The sequence below is a fragment of the Mus caroli genome, unplaced genomic scaffold (assembly GCF_978045245.1).
Source record: "Mus caroli unplaced genomic scaffold, Mus_caroli_1 scaffold_15, whole genome shotgun sequence".
In the NCBI taxonomy this organism is placed as follows: Eukaryota; Metazoa; Chordata; class Mammalia; order Rodentia; family Muridae; genus Mus; species Mus caroli.
This window is the reverse complement of record NW_028227270.1, coordinates 52,633,478-52,653,472: the sequence shown is the minus strand read 5'-3', so window position 1 is coordinate 52,653,472 and position 19,995 is coordinate 52,633,478. Positions and strand designations below refer to the sequence as shown.

At 42.7% G+C, this 19,995-nt stretch overlaps 1 protein-coding gene and 1 pseudogene across 1 annotated transcript in view; one reads left to right on the top strand and one right to left on the bottom strand.

Annotated features, from left to right (window-relative positions):
* Adcy2 (adenylate cyclase 2) overlaps window positions 1–19,995 on the bottom strand; it is a 401,885-nt gene that overhangs the window by 252,399 nt on the left and 129,491 nt on the right. The window lies entirely within an intron of this gene.
* LOC110307662 (farnesyl pyrophosphate synthase pseudogene) lies at window positions 1,357–2,462 on the top strand (annotated as a pseudogene).

The following is a 19,995-nucleotide window of genomic DNA, read 5'->3' as shown; positions in this document are numbered from 1 at the left end:
AAGCTCATGCTGCCACACAGCACCTGGCTCTTTACATGAGAGCAGAAGTTCCAGACTCCAGTGTTTACACTAACATGGCCAGAACTTACCGAATGAGCCCTCTCCCTTGTCCTCTATTAATATTTGAAATATGGTATCGAGATGCCTTCTTCCTCAGGAAGAAAAAGGGCCTTAGGATCTGCAATACACATATACTCCTCTTCCTTAGCACAACCACAAGCAAAGACACAGAAGCAGGTCTGCCAGCTACCAAAGTGCTGCTTCCAACTGACCAAAGGCCCTGTTTTTCAGATGAACATCTAACAAGAGTGTAATTAAAATATGGAGTAAGGAGAATTTTTACTTTTCTTAGCCTCTACAAGTCAGTTTATCTCAAGGTTTATGCCACTATTTCAGCTCTACGTGAGTCGTTTCTTAGCCTAATAAAAAGCTCTATTCATTGAAAGCAATTACAATAGATTTGCTGCTCTGCCGAATCAGTTGTGCTATTAAAATCTACCTCCAAATAGTACAGGATTCTCATTAAGCCATTGATGGCAATTTTAACTGAATGATGCAACTCTGTACTGATTTCATTATTTTCTGCTAACATATTATTCAGGTAATAAAATTAACTATACAGAGCAAAAATAAACAATACCTCTCCCACAGGCTTATCCAAATGGGGAATAATAAAAAGCAGAAGACATAACCTTAGAAATAATTTTGCCATTGGATGGCTTTCCTAGGCTTCTCCACATGGACATATAAAGACACAGGTGTAGGCACAAGTGATGAGAAGTCTCCAAGGGTTCTGACATCTTTTGACACACGTGTCCTCCAAAAACACAGTTTTCCAGAGTTAGAAGATGGGTCTAGTGTGCATTAGCTACCAGTGATGGCTGCTTTTGACAGTCACTGCTTTCTGGATGAACCTTATCATAGACTTCCTTATGCATTCTGAATAAGTAGACATCTGTGAGGAAGAACATTTCTTGCTGTGTTCACAAAAGGAGACCATACACACTGCCTCTCCAAGGTTGTGTCTTGTGAGTCTTTGCAGGGCGTCTCCATGGACTGAGACATAACATAGTGCAGAATAAGGCAAGAGACCCCAGTACTTCCTGTAAGCAGAAACTGCTTTGGATCATTTCACCTTTTGGAATCTAAGTTCCCAGAGTCACCAACATAAAGAAGCTTGGCCAGGTGGTACTAAACCTCTCAGATGAGATCAGAAAGCTGGAATCTTTGCTAAAGACTGGGAATATGGTTACTCTCCAAGAGAGGAGTCAACATCAAGAAGCCAATTTCTCAAAGATGAATAAAAATTCACTAAGTACAGAAGTATCTCCCACCACCCCCCACCGCCCCACCCCGGGAGAATCTGTGTTGAAGAACAGAGCATTTAGCTCCTATGTCAGAATGAATGGGAACCAGAAATTGGATGTTTATAACCAAGAAAAGCAGAATTTCATCCAGCACTTCTCCCAGATCGTCAAGGTGCTGACTGAGAAGGAGCTGGGACACCCAGAGATAGGGGATGCTATTGCCTGGCTCAAGGAGGTCCTAGAGTACAATGACTTAGGAGGCAAGTACAACCGGGGTTTGACCGTGGTACAAGCCTTCCAGGAGCTGGTGGAGCCGAAGGAACAGGATGCTGAGAGTCTTCAGAGGGCCCTGATGGTGGGCTGGTGTGTAGAACAGCTCCAGGCTTTCTTCCTCTTGTCAGATGACATCATGGACTCTTCCCTCACTCGCCAGGACAGATCTGCTGATATCAGAAGCCAGGCATAGGCTTGGATGCCATCAATGACGCTCTGCTTCTGGAAGCCTCCATCTATCGTTTGCTGAAGTTCTACTGCAGGGAGCAGCCCTACTACCTGAACCTGCTGGAGCTCTTTCTGCAGAGTTCCTATCAGACTGAGATCGGGCAGATTCTAGACCTCATGACAGCACCTCAGGGCCATATGGATCTTGGTAGATACACTGAAAAGAGGTACAAATCGATTGTCAAGTACAAGACAGCTTTCTAGTCTTTCTACCTGCCTATCGCGGCCGACATGTACATGGCAGGCATTGATGGGGAGAAGGAACATGCCAATGCCCTGAAGATCCCGATGGAGATGGGCAAGTTCTTCCAGGTCCAGGACGACTACCTTGATCTCTTTGGAGACCCCAGTGTGATGGGAAAGGTTGGCACTGACATCCAGGACAACAAATGCAGCTGGCTGGTGGTTCAGTGTCTGCTACGAGCCTCTCCTTAACAGCACCAGATCTTAGAGGAGAATTATGGGCAGAAGGACCCAGAAAAAGTGGCTCCGGTGAAGGCAATGTATGAGATGCTGGATCTGCAGTCTGTTTTCTTCAAGTATGAGGAAGACAGTTACAACCGCCTCAAGAATCTCATAGAGCAGTGCTCTGCGCCCCCGCCCCCATCCATCTTCATGGAACTTGCAAACAAGATCTACAAGCAGAGAAAATGACCTTGGAATTGGAGAGGCTGGGAGGGAGGGATCTCAATAAATTGTTCAACAACGACGACGATAACGACGACGACGACGACGACGAAGAAGAAGAAGAAGAAGAAGAAGAAGAAGAAGAAGAAGAAGAAGAAGAAGAAGAAGAAGAAGAAGAAGAGAAGAAGTATCCTTACTGTAGGTCATGATGTTTCAGAGGCCCTAGGGGACTGGATGGCTCTGGAATTCTTAAGAACAACAGGTGAAAGGGTGGGTGTGTATGAAGGATCAGAAACGACAGTGAGCACTATGTGATGGTAAGTGTGGTCACAGAAAGTGAGGCATGAAATTGGCTGGATCTGGATACTGGAAGAGAGACAAATGATGCTATTTGTGTGGGGTTCTCACTCCTTGAGGAGAACACAAGGCATAAGACTATACGAGAAGGACATGGATCTCTCATGGACTGCTGTCAACAAAGAGGTTTAGCAATTGTGAAGCCAATAAAGGATCTAAGAAGACACATACATTCCAGGTAGCTGGCAGGCATAGAATTTGTGCTTTGTAGTCAGAAAAGTGAGCAGAAGCCACTGTATTGTGTTTTATGAGCAAAGTCCACATTGTCCTTCACTACCCATTAGAACCCTGGCCTCATGCTTCTTAGATGATGGCATTCTTAGAGTTGGATGTTTGCACCCAACAGATTGCTACTCATAAAGATAGACAAAAATACAAGGCTATTTTTAAACAAAACTGTGACATATTGTTTCTGTAATTTAAAGAATAATATTTTTGTACTTTCACAAAAATTGGGTTATATTTTTAACCAACCAGAAAGATAATAGTTTGTTTTTTGTTTTTTGAAACCAGGCTTCACTGTGTAGTATTGGGTGGCATTTAATTTGCTATATAGACCACTCTGGCCTTGAATTCACAGAGATCTACATTTCTCTGACTCCAGAATTCTAGAATTAAGGGTGTGACCCACCATACCTAGCCTTCACAGTGGATCTTTGGAGGAAGCATGAACCACCCAGCTTTCTGGAATTTTAAGTCATGGTACCAAGGAGGAGTCCTCAGATCCTGAGAATGTTTAAAGTCAAAAATGACTGATATGACTTTCGTTAGTTATAACCTGACCAAACTTTATATTATTTGGACAGAAAAAATAGAATTTTTCTAACACAAAGGGAGCTACACATAATGAAACCAAGCTTTAGAGTAAAGAACAGAAAGATTTCATCTTCTGCAGGATTATGTAGCTTAGCACATTTGTACCTATGGATCCCAAAGGTTTATTGACTTGTTTTGCTTCCCAAATATAAAGCCTTTTGTGTTCTATTGCTGGAATTCTGGAATGCTGAGAAAAGAACCCAGTGCTGAGGCAAATAATGTCCAAGTGGTCTAGGTAGGCCTCTCTGAATGAGAGGACCACTGAAAGTTTGGTTTGTGCATGACACTGTAGGCACTGGCTGGAGAAATACATCAATGCATGGGTGTCTTAGTCCATTTGATATTGGTATGCCCACAAAATGCCTTAACCTGTATCATTTATGTAAAGATCTCTTTGGTCTATGATTCTGGGGGTGGGTCAGAATGTTCTAGAACAGGTGCTGGCATCTGCTTGGTTCTGGTAAAGGCATTCATGATGCAGCCCCATAGCAGAGGACAAGACAGGAGGTACACCATGAGGCTTCTAGAACAAAGCCATCCCCCAAGTAACCCATAAATAAGCTAAACCACTAGTCCATGAGTGGATTAGATGGAGCCCTTCCCATACACTTTTCCCATGGTGCTAACTCCAAATACCATTAACCCATGCATTCAAAGACTATGTTTCATCACAGCCTCCAGAGAAGACATCTAAACCGTGGCAATAGCCAGTGGCTATGTATGGTCACTCGACTGTGGCCCAGTCTCCTGAACTTTGAAGGCAAAACACTGTAGATGTCTGGTGGATCTCTGAAAGGAGGAAGATTGACAGTGACTTCACAGGCAGGAAGCTCATGCTTAACCAAATGTCACAGACTCATGAAAACAGCTCTCTGGATCTCACGAATGACACAGAAAAGAGCCCTCAGCAAGTGGATATCTACCTTCAAAGGGCTTTGAAAAGCAAAACAACTTGAAGAACCCTTGGGCTCAACAGGCAGAGATGTGCTAAGCTGCACTGATACTTGCCGCATCATCCCATGGAGGACATGACCTTTCTGTCCCTTACTGTCAAACTTGCTTTATGATGCATAGCCCTCTCTCTGTTAGAGGAATTCTATTCTTCAGCCCAAATAATACTAGGTTTATCCATATCATGACTAGTAAAAGTGACAGTATTTTTGAGCAGAAACTTTAAGAAAACTATTCCAAGGGCCTGTGACCTCTGCCTTCTATCCAGGTAGAGATGCCACCTCTTCTAGAAGTCTACAGCAAGGAGAAAGCAGAGAGAATGCAGACTATTACCCATGACAGAAGCCGAATGTGAGCAAGAAATCCAACCATGCCATAATCTGTGGGGATTTCGGGATTATTTGTTATAATATCATAACCTTACCTGTCCTCAAAATGCCTGTGTGTACCATTTCTGATCATTTTTAAAATGTATAAGATAATTCCAACACCAGTGGAGCCTAGAGCTGCTTGTAATGCCAAGGAGGCCGTTCCAGCTTCCTGTACCATTCTCCTTCACTACAAAGCCACCACTTGGGAATTTTCTCCTGCTAAGTACAGAGGCAGCAAGCTCTGCTCAGCCCCAGAGCTTCAGACAGGATGAATGTCCTCAGCCTGCTCCTCCTCCAAGAGCAAGGAACAAAGACAGGCAAGTAAATATTATGGTTCCGTGTTTATTTTTAATTCCACAAAGTTCATGCATATGTAAATCACAGATGGGTTTGGGCTTCTGGGCAAGCTGCCAGGGAGGTTCTTTGGGGCCTAAATGTGGGTATATTGTCCTAACATCACTTCACATGGAGTGCTTGGCAATTACAATGCCAGAGCCGCGAGAACAAGTCCCGATCTGCTTCTACTAAGAAATTATTAAAAATACTGGCAAAGCAGAGATTGTGGTAGATTACCCTGGGAGGAACAGAGTAATTAGGGACCACTGATGCAAAACTGAAATAAAAATTGCTTATTCAAACATAGGCACTAGACAGTCACAGACTCCAAGTCAGAGACTCTGCCAGCTACCCTTAAAGAAATCCATAATGACTCCTCAGTCCTGACATAACTGTTTGTATGGGACATTTAATTTCTGTCTCAAGTAACTGGTTTTACATTGTAACACATGATCTGCTGTACAAATCATAATACATAGATTTTATGTTTACTTTAGTATAAAAGTTCATACCTAAGTGTAAGAGAAATATTGTGGTCAATTTAAGTACATAATATTTTTCTGTATTATGGGAGAAAATCAACTTCAGAATAAATCATTAGGTGCTAGAAAGATGGCTCCATGCTTAAGAATGTATACTGCTCTTGCAGAGGACCTTAGTTCAGTTCCCAGAACTCATGTTGGGTGACTCACAACCACCTGAAACTCCAACTTCATGAGATCTCATGCCCTCTTCAGGCCTCGGCAGGTATTGCACTCATGTATGTACATACCTCTACACAGACATGCATACACATAAACACATAAATAAAAGAATCTTGAAAACATTAAAAAATATAATACATCTTCATCTAATGATGTTCTCTTCTTAATGTGACAATACTATTTTACTGTATATCAGAAGTAGTAAGTTTGTTGAGTTTGGCTCTGTCAAAAAGAAAAATTTTACAATATGACTGGGCTACACCATGAGATGCATGTGTGCCCAAAAGAGTCACAATGGCTTTATTTAAGCTGAGTGTGGATCCTAGAGAACGAACCCAAGGATCCAGACAGTTCCTCGGATGTGATTTATCAGTCAAAGCAATTTGGTAGAAACCTTTCCCACAGTAATGAGTTTTCAAATTCATTATAGAACGAAATGGCAAAAGGCCACAAGGTCACCTCAGTGAAAAGACACAAGCTAGAGAGAAAGGACTTATACACCAAAACCCTTGTAGCTCTGCAGAAAGTCAGCTGTAGGGAACACAAGGGGAGATGCAGTTGTATCGTCAAACGCTAGCATCCAGGATCATCGGCACGTAAAGGCTGAACTCCAGTTAGCATCAACTGTGATGACCACTTGAAGACAAATTCAACAGTAGCCACAAGGAAGGGACAACTTAAATTTTCTTTCTTCAGAACAAGGACATCTGTTGTATCACTGACAGCAATAGGAGCAAGATGGGAAAGTTCAGAAACTAAGAGATTTTGGTGTCTTGTTAGAAATATATGGAAATCCAACCTATTTGCTCATACTACAGACCAGGGGCACCTTGCTTACTGTTTCTATAGACACATCCCTATATGTGCCCACACCCAAGGGAAAAAAGTGTGTAAGACTCAGACTCAATACTGTAATCTACATTAGTACCTTTTCAAGATCTGTTAGACAATAGTAGGGCCATTTCACTCTTGCCACCCAGCTTATATCCTACCATAGGCTTAATAGAATGTGCCTACCAAATAGCCACAGATCCTCTCCTCTCAGAGAGTAGATCTGGAGGACATAGAATACTCCCTAGCTTAGGCCACAGACCAAAGTCAAGCACTATAGTGTTTAAGAATTAAAATGAGGAAGCCATGATGTCTCTGTTCTTGGTCTTCCATTTATACTATTCTGGGTGTGACACCCTAAGTCCTTCTCTTAGGTGATAACTTTCCCTGTTGGTTCTTCAGTAGTAGTGGTGACTTGGGGTGGGCAGGAAGTTTGCACCCTCCAACACTTATAGAACTTTTAACCCACATGCCTGAGCCAGAGTCTCTGGTCTGTCACTTACTCACTGTCCATCTGGACAAGACCTTTTATTCCCTCAGGGTATTGTCACTGCAGCAGAGGGAGGTACAGATCTTATTACAAGAGTAAGAGATTAGAACTTTTTGGCCACACTGGGTACTGTCTGCTCTCTTCATTGCAAGTACTGGGAAAGGTCAGTCACGACCTCCATTATTTTTGACACATCTATTCAGGAAATTTCCTTCCCTTAAAGCCTTCCCTGGCCATCGCATTAGGGACATACAGACCTATAAGAACGTGTTAGATGAAATAGGTTTCTGATTTGTCTTATACAGAAAGGAATTCAAGATCAATACAGGAAAAGCACAGTCTCCTCAGAGTTTTTCTGTGCAGACTTATCCCATTTGCTAATGAAAGAAAGGGCTGAACGGTCTTTGTTTTTCTAGGTCTGAGGTAGCAGTGATAGGAGGGAGGAAGCTCTTGGCAGATAACATCGCTAGACAGAAAAGGTGCATTTCTTCCCATGGTTCTGGGAAATGATAATTCAGAAAGAAATTTCCCGAAATACCCATGATGAGACCAAGCACAGTGCCTCTCCCAGAACAGCTGTGACGGCTCTGATAACATCCCAGTCCTTAAGCCTTCCATCACCCAGGCTGAGCCGCTCACAAGGTGGGGATTACTGGCAAAATGTAATTGCAGAGAGGAGCAAATGTGCAAAAAGATTGCTTATCAGCTGGAGAGGGCCACTCCAGTCGTGTGCGGAGGGATTGTCATTGCATCCTCAAAATGACTTTCAGGGAGAAGCAACTACCCCTTTAAAGGGCGAGCATGAACCTTCAGAGGCAATTCCGACAAATACAGAAGATACCTCTGTGGCTGTTGGAGATGAGATTGGATGCATCCTGACCCAGGTCTGTCCACCAGAAGTTTCTTCAGTCCATCTGGACAGAACAGATATGGATTCTCTGCCTCCCTGGTATATAGGTACTGACCAACTGGCACTGTCTTTAAGAGGAAAGTAAAACTTTCCCACATACTTGCCAGGGTGGACAGGTTCTAATGCATCATCTCTCTTTCATAGGAAGAGAGAAGATGCAGAGAGCAGCCCAGCAACACGGAATGAACGGAGAGAGTGAATCCAGTGTGATTCCAGGACGTTCCCACATCTGGATTTATGAGGGCATCCGGTTTGGGGGTGAGTCTGTAGATGCTTCATATCCAGATGGCACTTAGCACTCTAGACCTGCCAACAACCATGCCATTCTGTGATCCTTTCCAATGCATGTGGAGCTCAGTGTCCTCCTTCCTATGACTAGGACATGGAGACAAGGATGATTATCTGTCACCCCAAGCTAGGTTATAGACTATGGCTTTCACAGTGATGATATTCTACTTCCTCACTATTGTCTGTTACAAAAAAAAAGAGGGGGCGAGGTGTGGTGTGAGATGGCCACAGAGGGGACCTAGTGTCAGCTAGCCAAGTGAGGCTTTGACTAACAGCTCATGAGGCTGTGGGGCCCTTGTATGGACCAACCATGAGGAATTAAATTATTTAGACAATCACAAGGAGCTTAGCTGTGATGCCCCAGTAGAATGCGGGTTGTCTACAACCAGTCTACAATCTTCACAACACCCTTCAGAGAGGCCCAGAGAGAAAGGACCCCACTGTATCCCACCTGGATCCCTTGTCATGAGAACAGTGATAAAATAAAGGCATCTATGCACACACAACCATATATGTGTACAGCAATTCTTCTCGCTAGTCATCTTGTCATTTAGGAGTCTGTTGCTAAAACCTAACTTCCTATCACAGATTTCAAGCACCAGGACATGAAGGAGAGAAGTGGGAACTACCGAAGACTACCCAAGGACCTTACATCCTTCCTTGGGCTAGTGTTGGTTTCTTTTCATTGCCCATGGGATGACTGTCTCCTGTTATAAGAGAATATGGCTGTCACTTATTTGTTGGTTAAATATGCATCAAAGATGCATGCTGGTGCCACATAGATAAAGGCTGGCATCTGTCAGTGAGTTTTATGTGCCAATTTGGCTAGGCTTTAGAATCCACTTCTTTAATCAAGCACCAACTTAGGTGGTGTAGTGAAAGTGTTTACAGATGTGGTAAATATCTATTCTATTTAAAATCCTTAAAAGTAGTCAACCACAGTACTTATAATAGGTCTCATCAAGTCAGTTTATAGTGCTTATGAGTGACACAAAGGTTTTTTTACAGGAAAGAAGGAATATATTTTGCTTAAGACTGTTCCTTCCCCTCAAGTTCCCACCCTCCTAAGCTACCCTATCAGTCTCAATATCAACCCACAATTATGTAAGCAATCCACCGACATATATCTCTTAATGTGCATGGGTGGGGGTGAGTGGGTGCATATCTGATACTGACTTCCTGCGGAGTTCTGACTGATACACCTGCTAACACAAATCAGAGTGCATACAGCCACGTTAAGTTTAGGTAACGGAGGCACTAGAAGGAGAGAGATTTTCAAGGGTAAAGAACTAGTACTGCAAAGGGATAAAAGGTAAATTCTAAAATACTGCAGGAAATTCTTAAATGTATATGTATCTAGTAACACAGAGAAGAAACACACAAGAAAGCATAGAATAAAGAAATAGACAAACCTGTGATAGGGGACCCCACACACTATAAGTGATAGAGGAAGCAAGAAGAAGACAAGTAGGGATATTTTGGGCCTACACACCACTAATCAACCAATTGGACCTTCTTTGACATTTACAGAACATTCTGCCTTATAACAGAGAACATATGTTCTCTTCAAAGGTATATCCACTCTAACACAGAACAAACCTTCTGGATCACAGAACAAACCTTAACAAAAGAAAAGGAACAAAACCATGTGAAATATGTTACTAGAAGTGATGTTTCACGTACATAATAGAGTTAAACTCACCCCAACATAGAAATACAACTAGACACTCCCAAATATGTGAAAAGTAAATAATACGTATTCATATAATTCATCAGCCAAGGAAATATCAAGATAAATCAAAAATGTTTGAATAATTGAATTTGTCAACATTTGTCAGGTGCAAACAAGATATTGCTTAGTTGAAAGTTCATGACATTAAATCCACATATAAGAAAAGAAGCAACGTCTAAAATATGCAATAAAATGTCTATCTTCCTGGGTGGGCAAATTAAACCAAAATGATATTATAATTAGGTCAGAAATTAAGAAAAGTAAAATCAAGAAAATGGAACAAAAATAAAAATGTAAATCTAGTCCTTTGAGTGGATCAATAAAATGATACATTTCTGTTAAAACAAAGCAATCTAAGAATATGTGGATGTTTCACATAAGAGTTTTGCTTCATGCTGTAGTTCTGCATACAGATGAAGTTCTGACTGTATTTTATTTTTCTAACAGAATAAATTTTGTTTGCAGTAATGGAAACACTAAAGCTGCCGGTGCCGTGAGGTCATGTGCGGTCACATTGTCACATGAGGTCTCATAGGGTCTCATGAGGTCACAAAGCCTAGGATTTTGGCAAGTGCCACTAGACTTTTCTTTCTTTCTTTCTTTCTTTCTTTCTTTCTTTCTTTCTTTCTTTCTTTCTTTCTTTCTCTCTCTCTCTCTCTCTCTCTCTCTCTCTCTCTCTCTCTCTCTTTCTTTCTTTCTTTCTCTCTCTCTTTCTTTTCTTTCTTTCTTTCCTTCTTTCTCTTTCTTTCTTCCTTTTCTTTTCTTTTCTTTCTTTCTTTCTTTCCTTCTTTCTCTTTCTTCCTTTTCTTTCTTTCTTTCTTTCTTTCTTTCTTTCTTTCTTTCTTTCTTTTTCCTTCCTTCCTTCCCCCCTCTCTCTTTTTTTCTTTCTTTCTTTTCTTTTCTTTTCTTTTCTTTTCTTTATCTACATTTCAAATGTTATCCTCTTTCCCAGTTTCCCTCCCTCCCAGAAACACCCTATCACATCCTCCCTCCCCCTGCTTCTATGAGGGTATTTGTCCACTCACCCACCCACTCCCACCTCCCCATCCTTGATTCCCCTACACTGGAGCATCTATTGAGTCTTCATAGGACCAAGGACCTCTCCTTTTATTGATGCATGACAAGGTCTATGCTACATATGCAGCTGGAGCCATGTGTACTCCTTTGTTGATGGCTTAGTCGCTGGGGGTTCTGGAGGGGGGTCTGGTTGGTTGATATTGTTGTTCTTCCTATGGGTTTGCAAACCCCTGAAACTCCTTCAATTCCTTCTTTAACTCCTCTATTAGGGACCCCATGCTCAGTGCAATTGTTGGCTGCTAACATCTGTCTCTGTATTTGTAAGGCTCTGGCAGGGCCTCTCAGGAAACAGCCATATCAGGCTCCTTTCAGCATGCATTTCTTGGCATCCACAATAGTGTCTGGGTTTGGTAATTGTATATGGGATGAATCCCCAGGTGGGACAGTCTCTGGGTGGCCTTTCCTTTAAGTTTCTGCTCTATACTTTATCTCTGTATTTGCTCCTGTGAGTATTTTGTTCTCCTTCTAAGAAGGACAAAAGCATCCATACTTTGGTCTTTCTTTGTATTGAGTTTCATGTGGTCTGTGAATTGTATTTCATGTTAGGTGGAAGAAATGGAACCTGAGAACCTGGGCTACAGATGTCTGCTTGCTATGCACCAGTTAAATAGTTTATCTTGTCAAACAACACAAAAACAAAAGAATGAAAAAGCTGATGGACTTTTGTCTCAGTCTAGAGCACTTGTGTTGGTCTTTCCCAGTTGGGGTCTCCCAGAAAATCCTTCATATTGAATGCTGGCACTGCACTGTCCTTAACCTCACACTACTGGACCTCCATTGGCTTTCAGTGGGTCATGGTATGGTATCTGTCTTTATTCCATTCTAAGCAGGTTTTCACCAGTGTGATTCCATTTGTTTGCCTAAGTGCAAAAGGACAGAGCCGAGGCAGAACTCAGGCTTATTGTCTTCATGCTTGCCCTTTATGGATGGGGTACCCATAAAACTATAGGAACTCCTGTGATGCTCTGACCATGGTCCTCAGTAAGACCCAATGTTTCTGTAATACATAAACTGCTTCTACATAAACTGGAACCCAGAATATGGGTAATGTGTCAAAAACTTGACCCTTACTCCCAGTTGTTGAGTAATGCCAATGCAGACCTCTAGGGTTCTGTTTTTACTGTACTGAGTTCTGGGACGGTAATACATTCTATTCAGGTACTCAAAGCAGGTAACCATGGCATTCCACAGTGGCTTTGGTTGTAGGCTCCCCAGTCAGAATGCCTACACTCACTTATAACCTGAACCACCACTTGGAAGGTTCCACTGTGGGGGAAGATGAAGGAAGGATAAGGAGCCCTGTTGTTTAGATGTGGAATGAACTGGGAAGTACTTGTAAACATCAACCAACTCCACTCCAACCATCAAATATCAGACCAGTAAGTTATCAGCTCAGCTCCTAATAATAATTGTATTTTGTGCCACGGACATCCCTGTTCTTCTTGTTTCATGCATGCAAACATTGCATGGTCCAACCTGTACCTACAAGAGAATCTCCGAATTCCTTTGCCATAGGATGTTCTGTAGCATATTTTCCTCCTTCTGTGTTTAATCAGTGTGTGTTCTGATGTTTATGCTAGAAATAAAATCTAAGTCAATTCAGTGAATATTCTAACCATGCTAACTTTTGTCCAGCAACTGGGGAGATAGTTCAGTTAGTAATGTGCTTACTGTGCAAATCCAGGGGCTCAAATTCAATCCCCAGAACCAATGAAAAAAGATGAGAGCGTGGTCGTGCATGCCTGTGACCCATGGGATGCAGAAGGAGAATAGACAGATCTCTGAGGCTTGCTGGCTAGCCAGCTCACATTCTTCTCAAACGATGTTTCAGTAAGAGATGCTCTGCACAAAAACCAAGGTGATAGCTTGTGAAGCAGAATAATGGCTGAGCCTGAACTTTGCCCTCCATATACATGTGCAGAAGCACTTGCAAGCACAACGTATATGTGCACTTGCACACACACACACTCACACACACACACCTTCTTTGGGGGTCTGTCTTCTGCTTCAGTTATTGCCAGCCTCTGTTCAACATTCATATCATTACAAGTTCCTACAGGAACATCTCATTATCACGCCTGTCACCAAATGCACCTCTAATAAAAATATGGGACAGACAGAATGTAGCTAACCCTGCTTGGCACATCTAAGATGTTTCACACAGACACATGCCCATCAGTCACCATGAAGGCATATTCTCAGAAGTGCTTACCTGTAAATGCTTTGGCACCTCCAGGTGGCCTCCATGGCCTTCCTGGTCATGTTCCTTGTCCCCAGAAAACTCAAGCAGGAGCTTAACAAGCTGAAATACAGATGCCTCCCATTTTTGACAACCTGACAGCCCTTGAGTCTACCATGAACATGTGTTCCTAGCAGACCTTTAATACATGGGGAGGAATGTGTATTTTCATGAATACATTTTCCTTTTACAAGTCTTGCATTTCACACCATCTGCTGATCTGGGCACTTCTCTTACTGCCAGTCAGCTTAAATTTTATTTTTAGATGCCAGCATTGGGCAGAGCATGAAAACCCTCCAGGCTACATTTTCAGACATTCTAAACAAAAAAAATTCAAGAGCCTTTGAAGACCTAATAAGAGTGGATCATGTCAGAAGCCAAAGCCACTTAAGATCACTCGGTTGTTTCATAAAAGGAGAAACAAATCTAATGTAAATGGATAATCTAAATGCACAGACTCTAATAATGGAGGACTCTGTGACAGGGTCATGCACACTGGTCAGGGAGGTTGGCTATGGCTGGGCAACTGTGAGGAACAGAGGAACAGGGCAGCATTCTTAAGGAAGCATGGCAATCAAAGCACAGGGTAAGCACCCCTCAGGAAGCTCTGCTCTTTCCTTAGTCTTCTTGGAATATGGACAAAGGGGAAAAAAAACAACCAGAAAGCACAGAGGTACTACTGCAGGAAAACCATGAGTCAGCAGGCTTGGATAAAATAAAACAGTCTCCTTTCATGAACAGTGGTCTGTCTTTGCAGAACACAGACCCTAGCCAGGCACCAAGATGTGAGCTGTAGGGAAGGTTGACCACCACATGATTGGGAAATTTCCATAAGTTTTACTAGACACGCTTGGAAAATGTTAAGTAGACTGCAGTAGCCAAGGCAGGGCACTGACGACATGTGCATGTGCCTACATTTCCCAGACACTCACGACAGACAGGGATGTGGATGTGTCGCTTGAAATGGAAGCATCTGCTTAAATTCCAGAAGACATTCAGACACTTTCCGGCATCACGGGAATCAGAGATGAGTAAGGGTAACAGCCCCAATCCTCACTGTTAGAGTAGAGGTGTGGAGACCAGTTAGGTTAAATCGATGGGGGACTTCACAGGCATGCTTATTTTGAGACTTGAGGAACATGGAAGATGAGGTACAGTTCCACAAAAGGAAGCTCACTCTGGAAGCTGCATTCTCCAAATCTTGGAAGAAAACAAATACCTATGCTGAGTAAGAAGATGACAGCAGTGACTGCTCAAAGACTGTGTAGGGTGATGCCTGCTCTACTTGATGTGAAAGTAAAATTGATAGTTAGTATTCTGCCATAGACCACAGGCCACCTCTGTCTACTGCTTGTTTCTATAAACAACTTTCTTGAAGCTCAGCCACACCTGTCGGCATGCATATTCCGTGCTTGCGGCTGTTCCAGGAGCAAGGCTGAGCAGGCCTGTTACCAGATGGGCCATGACCTGAAAATATTTGCTCCATAGCCATTCCCAAACAAAACACAGAACACCTATTCTAAAGAAACATGCATCTTTCTATGTGGCAAAGGGTTTTCTTTTCTTTTTTTTTTTTTTTTTTTTGGTTTTTGGTTTTTCGAGACAGGGTTTCTCTGTATAGCTCTGGCTGTCCTGGAACTCACTTTGTAGACCAGGCTGGCCTCGAACTCAGAAATCCACCTGCCTCTGCCTCCCGAGTGCTGGGATTAAAGGCGTGCGCCACCATGCCCGGCAAGGATTTTCTTTATGAGCCCTGATAACAAAGTCACTGTTCAGCAACTGGCAAGACCCAGAATTGTTGTAAAGAGGCATTGCCATTCTGAAAGGCATGGAACATGGCAACCTAGTTAGTAGACAGGTACATTATGAAGGAAATGGGTACCCTTGTGAGTTGTTAAGCCTGGGTGGAGCCTCTCAGAGAAAAACATGTTCCTGTCTGCAAGTATAACTGAGAATCATTAATAGTGTCAGGGATTGGTACTTGCTCATGGGATGGGTCTCAAGTTGGGCACCCTCTCCCGCATCTGCATTTCTTAGAGAAAGGATCAATTTTGGATTGAAAGTTTTGTGGGTTGGTTGGTATCCCTCTCATTCCACTGACATTCCAGTCTAGATACAAGAAGTGGCCTCTTCAGGTTCCATATCTCCAGTATAGTAAGTCACACTAAGGTTACCCCCATTGATTCTTGGGCACATGTCGCTTACAGACCTCTGAGTAGATGTTCAGATATTTGCGGGTTTTCTTTCTTTTTTTTTAAGTCCTATCCACAGAGTTATGGATGGGTCTAGTTACATAAGCCCAATGACCTGAGTTCAGGCCCCTAGAACCCACCTAAGAGCTAGACACAGTAATAATCCAACTGCCCCCGTATCAAGACAAGAAATGGAGACAGGAGAAGTGACAGAGCCTGTCGGTACCAAGGCAGAAGGCAGGGCCCATACCTGAAATTGTCTGCTGACTTGCATACACCTGTCTTGGCATGCCTGCTTGAACACATGAACACCCCCCTTATGCACACACCAGATATCACACACACACACACCACACCCTGCCCCTCACTCACAGACCCACATCACACCACACTCATTTTGATAGAAAGTGCTGAGATGTAGAAATTTCTTGAAACATCTCTGCTGGATGATGACCTGGGAACTGACATCAACTTTTAACACATTTCAAAATTTGTAACAAAACCACAATTTAGTTAGAAAAATGTTTAATAAATTAGTTTTGAAGTCAGATATGGTGGTGGAGCTGCCTATAATCTCAGCATGTGGAAAGTGGAAGTAGGGAGATCAAGAGTTCCAGGTTACCCTTGGCTACGTGGGAATTTGAGGACACTCTGGGCTACATCAGACACAGTCTCAAAACAAAACAAACAATTTATTTTCATGGAGAAATTAAACTACTCTCTATGCTTACTTCTCAGACAATGTAATCTTACTTGTTGCTGGACTTCTAACTGTAATTGTTCTGTTTGATATAGAACAATGCAGTGTGAAACACAATATGATTCATTCCCTAACTGCTGGAGGAAATGACTACAGATGTTGTGATAGATGCAAAATATTTTCTCCCAACTAAAAATCTTGGATGGTGGCTCTCTCATAACTTTAAAAGCTCAATATTTGTATTTTAGTAAAAACTAAGCCAGAGAAAGTGGTGGGATGGTAAAGCTATAACCTGATAAGGGGCTGTTGCTCAGTGGGCATGTGACCACACCCTCAGACAAAGGCCACACATCCCCACATCCCCAGTCCAATCTGTTGCTCTTCGTCTTCCACACACAGGTCACAGGTGGATAGAGAAGCTGAATTGTGGGGCAATGGGCTATACACAGACAGCCTGTTGCTTAAAGCCATGACCCAATCATGAACTAGGACCTGGGCTCATGCTTTGGGCTCATGCTTTCTTAACTCCAGGATGAAGGTTTCTGCCATGACACACCATGCTGCTGCAACGAGAGGAAACTGTGGCTTCAGTTCTGTGAGATTTAGCAAAATTATACTTTACAGAACAATGCAGCTTCTATATGCATTCCTATAGGAAGCAAGTAATATTTCTAAGTTCTATAAGCTCAACATTCTACATACAACAAACAGGAGGTTTATAGATCCAGCAGTGATGTCTTCTGGGAGCCTGAATCTGAAGGGTCTTGCAGGGAAACATGGGTGGCAGAGAAAGGAAAGTGGACCTACTGTTAGAGCTCACTCACAGATACCCAAGTACCCAGGACATACTTGTAGTCACTGAGGACTTCCAACAGGTGACACCTAAGCTTGCTCTTAAGTACCTGCTAAGTGTCAATGCTGGAATGCTCCATAGAGAGCAGAATAGCTGTAACAGAACAGAAAGATTGACAAGGAGCTCAGATCCTATGCCAAGGAGTTGATGGACAGGCTGTAAGGCCATTGGGGATATATTACACAGGGCTTGTTGTTATCTCAGCCCCAAAAGACTATTTTATTCTACCAGTGGTTAAAAAGGAAAAGAAGGCACTGAAATGGTTATAGACTGGTCTTTAGGTGGACATGCAATGAGGCTGAGCTATTACAAAGACCTGGACAGAAAGAAAGTACCCAGACACACAGCAAGACTGAGAGGAGACAAAGTGCCATGGTGGAGGGAGAGTGAGGAACGGCCTAAGATCCAGCAGTTGGGAGGATGATGAGCTGGGAAGGAGCGAAATGAAGAGGTAGTGTTGCCTTTCACAGACATGAAAGAGTCACAAGCTGGGAAGTACTGAGTTGAGTTTGGGGTCCCCTGTTGAAGTTCCTGTGGAGTGTAGGCTGACTGATAATGAAGGCATATACTTAACTTTGAAAGTATAGAGCAACCGACTTGTAAACCACATGCAAGTCAGAAGGCCAGCCATAAATGGAAATCTTTACTTTGAGACGTTATAAATATTAGATTTAAAACCCTTTAAATAATAAAACATAATTTCAAGTTTGCCCCCAAATAAACTTCAGGAAGTTTGTAATATTCCTGTAAAAATGTGCCTTAACACCAGAATAAGAAACCTATCCGCTTCTTGGTCTCTTCACCTATGTTCACGGAAGCCTTGAAATTTCCCACAGGAGAGAGCTCTAGCAAGGAAGGGAAGTCAAAGCCTTAGATGAATTTGGAAGTCTATGCATAAGACAATTTATGGCTGATTGGCAATGCCACAACAGCCTTTGCAGCCATTAAATGAACAGAAAAGCAGACATAGAATGGGAAAGATGTCCAAGGGGGGATTTTAATGCCTGCAAATCATACAAGAATGAGAAATGCCTGGCTTATGGCAGAGATACCACTGAAGGCCACTTTAGGCCAGTAGGGTGTGGAGACCCTGACTACTCTGGGAGCAGCTGGCCACATACTGGGAGGTAAAGTCCATGGTCTCTGGCCCATGCTAGAAAAATTAGAGGTAAAAAGGTTAAACTTCCAAGGTGGGAAAGGTCAAGAGGGAAGAGAGAAGAGAAGATGAAGACAGGTCAAGCCATGCAGTGAATGCAGTTTAACTGGTATCTTGTCAGTGTTTCCACTTTTTTGCTGGAAAGGCTCCAGTGATGACCCCTAAGTTCTATATTATCAAAGGTATCACCAATAAAGCCCATTTTCCTGGGCCAAGACCAAACCAAGCTAGGCTGGCCCATGGAATTTCAAGGCATTGCAGACATGAGCTGTGGTTCTTGAAGATGTCTGACAAAGATTCCAAGAGGAGGGTATTCAAAATGGCGATAGTCACCTGTTCCACTTGCCATCAAACACCTCACCAGCATTTGTTGGGATAATGGGGTTACCATGCATTGCACCTGCACAGGTAGGTATTGGGATTCCAGGTTACCTCAACATCTCCACCAACACCCACAATTTTAATTCAACATTTGCCTGATGCTCTGGCCCCCTTAAGGGATGTTATGTGGGGATACTTTTCACTGGGAGTGCCACCATGAAATTATCCACCTCACTGGAGTCTAGATCATCTCCAGAAGACTGCATCCCCTTAAAGGTTCAGGCCTGCCTGAGAGACTGGTCTATATTCATAAAACCCATCTCCTTCTGCCTTATTAATAGGTCTAATAGAGGCTGCCTTTCACTGACAGTATTTTGAGTGAAACATAAGGCAATTTTCTCTAGATTGGTGAGCCCAGTTCCTGCAATAATATTCTGAAACTGCCTCTGTGTATGTAGGACATTAAACCAGTGTTGTTTCCTGCCTGGCTAAGTAGATAAAATACTGGCCCAGAGATAGAAGTTATAGGGCTATATGAAAGTAAACCTCCAGCCATTCTTCCTACTATGGGTCATGTTAACTCAATGAAGGAAGTTCAATTTCAGTTCCCTTTTTCTTCCAATGACCAGCAATCCCAGATCCTTGAAATCCTACTTACACATCCCATTTCTTCAATCACCTTTGTGTCTTTCTTCTGGTTACTCTATAATATTGTACATTTGTAGAACTCAGATGATTTAAATTGCATGGAAAGATCTGGATTGTCCTGAAGATAATAAGCTAGTGACATAAACGTCTGAGGAAGTTTGGATTGTTGTCCTTTGTGGCAATTCAAATGAGAGTTACTCCCTGTCTTAGTCAGGGTTTCTATTCCTGCACAAACATCATGACCAAGAAGCAAGTTGGGGAGGAAAGGGTTTATTTGGTTTACACTTCCACATTGCTTTTCATCAGCAAGGAAGTCAGGACTGGAACTCAAGCAGGGCAGGAGGCAGGAGCTGATGCAGAAGCCATGGAGGGATATTCTTTAGTGGCTTGCCTCCCCTGGCTTGCTCAGCCTACTCTCTTATAGAACCCAAGACTGCCAGCCCAGAGATGGTATCACCCACAAGTGGCCTTTCCCCCCTGATCACTAATTGAGAAAATATCTCACATCTGGATCTCATGGAGGCATTTCCCCAACTGAAGCTCCTTTCTCTGTGATAACTCCAGCCTGTGTCAAGTTGACACAAACTA